A 6,740-nucleotide genomic window follows, 5' to 3' on the forward strand; every position below is an offset into this window, starting at 1 on the left:
AGATAATAGTCATTCAGACTAAAAAGAAAGAAAACTATCACTTTTGGATATCATATATAATCAACTATCTGTATCCATGGTTTCTGCATCTATGGACCAAACACTAATTAAAAATGTGTTATTTTTGCTACCACGTGCCATGTAGTTAGGTCTTTGACAGCTGTATTTATACTGAATAAATATAGACTTACGCTTTCTTTATTACCTGAACAATGCAGTATAATAGCATTTATTGAAAAGTCATAATGTAATTTTCTGTATTTTTCTAATAAAAATGCATCATGGGGACCAGCAGATGGCATGATGGTTATGTCACTGGAGCACAGAAAACAGTAATGGAAAGATTATTATACCATATAAGCTTAATTGCAGTTGCTTGAGGCAGTGATAATAACTGAGACAAATAAAAAACTCATCAAAAAACTTAAAAGGAAAAGCTGAGGAATGAGATGTCCACCGGGCTTTCTGGAAGGCCACCATGTAGTCAACCATGGTTTGAATCCCAGACCTGGTGACTTAAAACTCATGCCAGGCACATGTGCATGCATGCCCAAAATCCTGAGAGGAGAATGGAGGCAAAATGTTTGTGGCATGGCCATCCCCACAGTGGGTGATTTCTCATTTTCTGTCTCTCTGTCTCTTCAGCAAAAGCATGTGCCCTATAACAAAAACCTCTCTTAACAACAACAACAAAAAGCATCATCCTGTAAAGTTGCAAGATAAAAGATCATTATACAAAATAATCAATTGTATTTCTACATACTATCAAAAAGCATTCCTAAAATATTACTTGGGAATAATAAACTTATTCTCTGCTTTAAACAGAAAGTTACTTAAAGAATTCCATTTAAAATGTTATTTTAAAAATAACACACTTCAGAATAAATTTAACCAAAGAAATACAAGATTTGTAAAATAAAAACTATAAAACATTGCTGAAAGAAATGAAAAAATATCTAAATAAATGGAAAGATGCCCCATGCTTATGGATTAGAAAACAATATTGTTTCTATTCCCCACTTGATCAACTGATTCATTATATCACCATCAAAATTACAGCTGCCTTGTCTGTAGAATTGATAAACCTGTCATAAAACTACTATGGAAGCAAGGATGGTTCAACATACACAAACCCATAAATGTAATACATCATATTAACAGAAAGAAAGATAAAAAACATATGATCATTTCAATAGATTCAGAAAAGGTGTTCAATAAAATACAACATCCCTTCATGATTAAGACTCAGCAAAATCAGCATATAAGGGTCATTTCTCAACACAATAAAAACCATCTATGAAAAACCTATAGCTAACATCATACTGAATGTGGGAAAACTGAAAGTTTTTCCACTAAAAACTGGTACAAGGAAAGGTTGTCTACTGTCTCCACTCATTTTCAATATAGAGCTGAAAATCCTAGCCAATGCAATCAGAAAAGAGAATAAAATAAAAGGTATTCAAATAGAGAAAGAAGAGGTAAAATTATCTCTATTTATAAATGACATGATTGTATACATAGAAAACCCAAATGTATCCCCATAAAAACTCCTGGAAGTAATAAAGGAATATAGTTAAGTGGCAAGATACAAAATCAACATACAAAAGTCTAGTGTTTCTAGATATGAACAACAAGCAGACTAAGATAGAACTGAAGAAAGTAATCCCATTTACCATAGCCACAAAAAGAATAAGATACAGAGGAATAAATCTAACCAAAGAAGTAAAAGACCTTTACAAAGAAAACTACAAATACCTAAAAAAAATGAAATTGAAAATGGTACAAAAAAAAAAAAAAGTGGAAGGACATCCCATGTTCCTGGATCAGAGGAATTAATATAATCAAAATGATAATTCTACCCAAATTAATCTACATGTTTAATGCAACCCAATAAAATTACCATAGACATTTTTCACAGATTTAGAAAAGACAATCATTGAATTTGTCTGGGATTATAAAAGACCCTGTATTACCAAAGCAATCCTACACAGGAAGAGTGGAGTAGGAGGCATCTCACTCCCTGACCCCAAAATGTATTACAAAACTGTGATAATCAAAACAGCATGGTATTGACACAAAAACAGACATGTGGACTAATGGAACAGAATAAACCCCAAAATACACAGCAAACTTATTTTTGGCAAAGATCACCAGTCAATCCAGTGGGAAAAAGAAAACCTCTTCAGCAAATAGTGTTAGAAAAAATGAGTATCCATCTGCAGAAAGATGAACCTGCACCCTTATTTCTCACCATTAACAAAAATGAACTCAAAGTGGATCAAAGATCTAAACCTGAGACCTCGAACTATAAAACTACTGGTGGAAAATACTGGGGAACCTCTGAGAGACATCAAAGTAGGCAAAGACTTCTTAAATGAAACCCCAGAACATAGGCAACAATCACAGAAATAGACAAGTAGGATTATATCAAATTAAGAAGTTTTTGCACAGCAAGGACACAGTAATTAGTGTGAATACACAAACCTCAGAATGGGAGATTTTTTGTAAACTATGTCTCCGGTAAGGGACTGATAACCAGAATACACAGGGAACTCATGCAGCTGACAAGCATATGAAAAAAAATGCTCACCATCCCTTATCATAAGTGAGATACAAAACAAAACTACAATGAGATACCTCCTAACTCCAGTCAGATTTTAAAAAATAATAAGTGCTGCTGAGGCCATGGTGAAAGGGAATTCTCCTACACTGTTGATAGGAATGTAACTTAGTCCAGCCACTGTAGAGAACAATATGGAGGTTCCTCAAAGATCTACAAATAGAATTACCATATAATCCAGCAATTCCACTCCTGGGTATCTACCCAAAATATAGAAGAACACTCAGTCAGAAAAGTGCTTGCACATTTATGTTTATTGTGGCATTATTCACAATTGCTAAGACATGGAACCAACCCAAATGTCCATGACCAGATGAATGGATTGAAAAAGCGTGGCACATATACTCTTATGGAAAAGTACTCAGCCATAAAAAAAAATAATAAAATAATCAAGACCCTGGCATCTGATTGAAAGTGAACAAACATGGGAGATTAACTGCTGAGTGAAGCAAGCCAGGCTATGAAAGAAAGACATATGTCTTCACTTAATACATACCAACTGTCCACACTCTATGGTGGAAACTGAGATTAGAAGCTATAGAAGCATGGGAAATGGTTACAGATTCTGGAGACAGTGTGGGAAGAGGGTAGAAGGCGGTGAAAGTGGGAGGAAAGAAATCAAGGCAAGAAATAGAAAGGCAAGACAATTATGGGACGCAGAAATGGGTGATTATCTGTTGATGATAACATACATAATATCTTCAACTAGACTGATGTGAAGTGTATTCATTTCGAGTAAAATCACTTTACAAGCTGTAGTGAAGTATAGTGATTGAACGTATAAAAGAAACTAAAATTTTTAAAAATTACTACAGAAATGCAAGATCCAGAATAGCCAAAGTCATCCTGAAAAAGAACAACGGTGGGAGACTTACACTGTCTGATTTCAAAATTTACTGCAAAAGTAACAGTTAAAGATAGTGTGGTACTGGCTATAAATAGATATATAGATTAATGGAGTCAAAATGAGATTTCAAGAACAAATCTTATGGTGAAATGGTTTCCAGTGATGATATTTTTTTAAATGGAGAAAAATAGAATTTTCAACAAATGATACTGAACAATTGAATATTTGCATACAAAAGAATAAAGTTGGACCCCTATGTCATGCCTTATGTCTAAGAAAAAAAAAAAAGCAAAAAACCTAACTCACAGTAGATCAAAGAACTAAATGTAAGAGAAACATGATGATAATAAATGAAATAAAATAATTCTTAAAAATCACAATCTCTAAGAAGAAAGCATAGGTATAAGTCTTTATGGCCCTGGGTGAGACAATAGTTTATTAGGTATGGTATCAAAAGCACAAACAAAAGAAAAATTAATGCAGTGGTCTCCATCAAAATTAAAAATCATTTGTGATTTAAAGGTCACTATAAGGAAGGTGAAAAGATAATCTATAGAAGGTGAAAAAATATTTGCAAATCATATATCTGATAAGGGAGAGAATATATGAAGAGCTCTTACAACAATAGAAAGACAAATAACTCAATTTAAAAATAGGCATAGATTAAGACCAGCAGATGGCATAATGGTTACGTCATTGAACTCAGATATAGTTGACCGTGGTTCAAGTCCCTGACCCAGTGGCTTAAAAAACCTCCAGCTGGGTACATGTGCATGCATGCCCAAAATCCCTAGAGGAGAATGGAGGAGAAGGGGTTGCAGTGTGGCCATCCCCCCGGGAGAAGTGACTTCTCACTTTCTATATCTCTGTCTCTTCATGCTCTATAGTAGAAATCGCTCTCAAAAAAAAAAAAAAAAAAAAAAAAAGGCAAAGTGTTGAATAGATATTTTCCAAAGAAGATATGGCCACTAAGTACTTGCAAATATATTCAATATCTTTCATTGTTAGGGAAATTCAAACCATAATTATAGAGAAATACCATTTTGCAACCACTAGGATAACTATAGGGTTGTTGGAAATGTTATGATGTGTTTTTTTCTATGTAAAAAATACATGACTTTTCCAGTGATCCAATATAATAAAGAAGACTACTAATAGCAAGTGTTAAGGAAGGGAGGTAATTGGAAATTTTATACAATGCTGCTAGAAAGATAAAATGTTCCACTTCTGAGAACAGTTTTGTAGTACCTCAAAAAGTTAAACATAGAGGGGTGAGTAGGTGGTTAAAGCACTGGACTCCCACATGGCTGGCCACAGTTTGAGTCCCAGACCTGGAGGTTTGCTTTCCTACTTTCCCTTTCTTTCTCTCTCTCTCTCTGGTCAGATTAAACAAATAATAATGACGATAATAAATAAAACAAAATAATTCATTTTTTTAAAAAGTTAAACAAAAAATTAACTGTGACCCAGCAATTCCACAGTGCATGTGCATATGTGTGCATGTGTGTGCATGTGTGTGTGTTGTTCCCCAAGAGAATCAAAAACATGTCCTCACAAAAAGTTATAAATAAATGTTTATTGTAACATTATTCACTACAGCTATAAGTAAAAACAATCCAAATGTCCATCAACTAATACACAGAGGCTCAAAAAGTGTTGTCTTCATGCAATGGAATATTATTCAGTCATAAAAAACAGTAAAGTTCTCATACATGCTACAGTATAGATAGATGAGCATTGAAAACATTGTAATATATGAAACAAGCCATACACAAAAGGTCACATGTTACATGGTACCATTTACATGAAATGTATAGAATAGATAAATGTACAAAGACCAAAAGTAGACTAGTGGTTGCCAGGGGCTGAGGGGGAGAGGACTTGGTAGTGACAGCTAATGGGCACAGGGGTTATTTGGGGGCTGATGAAATTATTCTGGAATTAGATAGTGGTGATATTTGCACATCTTTGTAATAAACAAAAAACCACTAAATTGTGCATTTCAAAGGAGTAAGGTTTTATGGCACATGAGCTATATCTCATTATAAAGGAAAAGAAAATTGACCTGTCTCAGATTTATATGAGTACTGAGAATCCCCTGAAGAGTACTAAGTTGGCACTAGCTGAAATCTTCTCCCCCCAAACAATCATAGTTGGGTTCCTGTTACTTTGGAGGATATATTAATGTCCCAAGGGCCAACATCATGGAGTAATGAGCCTTTTCTATTTCTCCATAACTCCAGGTGATGGGTGAGGAGTCTATACAATGCCTTCCACCACTGTAACCAAGAGCTCAAAGCATATCCCACCAAAGTTGGGTTTCTTCCATCATGTCCACATACAAAGACACAAAGAAAATCGCATGCTTGACTGGAAGTCAGAAGGCCTGTGTTCTAGTTTCAGTTTTGTCATGAACTAATTTAAGCCTCACTTTCCCCATCTGTAAAACAAGCCTTTGTTACAGAAGTCTCTAAGCTTCTCTCTTTTTTTTTTTTTTTAACATGCCTTAGGGCATGTGTTCTTGCTGGAGAAAGAGAGACATAGATAGAGATATTGACAGGAAAATTGGGAAGTCATCCCTTAAGGACAATGGCCATGCCACAATCCCTTCTCCTCTATTTTCCTCCTGGGATCTTGGGTATGCATGCACATATGCCCAGCGTGATTTTTCAAGCCACCAGGTCTGGGTCTCAAACCACAGTCAGCCATGAGGGATTCTAATGACATAACTGCTACACCATCTGCTGGCCCCTTTAAAGCTCTTTCTAGTACAAATATTCTGTACTAGAATTCTAGGAAAGAAATCCCCGTCATCTTTTTTTATTATTTTTTTTACTTTTGCTTTTGGCACATGTACTCACCGGAGAAAGACAGAGAGAGAGGAAAAGTGAGAAATCATCCTCCAAGAGGGATGGCCATGCTGCAATTCCTTCTCCCCTTAGGATTTTAAGCATGCATGCACACATGCCCAGTGTGTTTTTTAAGCCACCAAGTCCAGGACTCAAATTCAGTTGGCCATGTGAGATCCAGCTTCGTTAGCCACCATGTCACTGGCTAGCCCTCCCCTTCGTCTTTTTTTTTGTATTGTTGATTTTAATTATTATTTATACATTTAATCACTATACAGCATTTAGATTGCAAAGAGACTTTACCCAACGTGATATACACTTCAGTACAGCCCAGTTAAGAGTATATGCACATCCTCATCAACAAATAATAAACCATATCTGTGTCCCACAAATGTCTTACCTCTCTATTTTTCCCCTAAGTTTT

The 6,740-nt window shown here is 35.2% G+C and overlaps 1 protein-coding gene across 1 annotated transcript in view; it reads right to left on the minus strand.

Annotated features, from left to right (window-relative positions):
* CDH17 (cadherin 17) overlaps nt 1-6,740 on the minus strand; it is an 85,734-nt gene that overhangs the window by 45,858 nt on the left and 33,136 nt on the right. The window lies entirely within an intron of this gene.

Source organism: Tupaia chinensis, unplaced genomic scaffold (assembly GCF_000334495.1).
Source record: "Tupaia chinensis unplaced genomic scaffold, TupChi_1.0 Scaffold138407_1, whole genome shotgun sequence".
Taxonomy (NCBI): domain Eukaryota; kingdom Metazoa; phylum Chordata; class Mammalia; order Scandentia; family Tupaiidae; genus Tupaia; species Tupaia belangeri.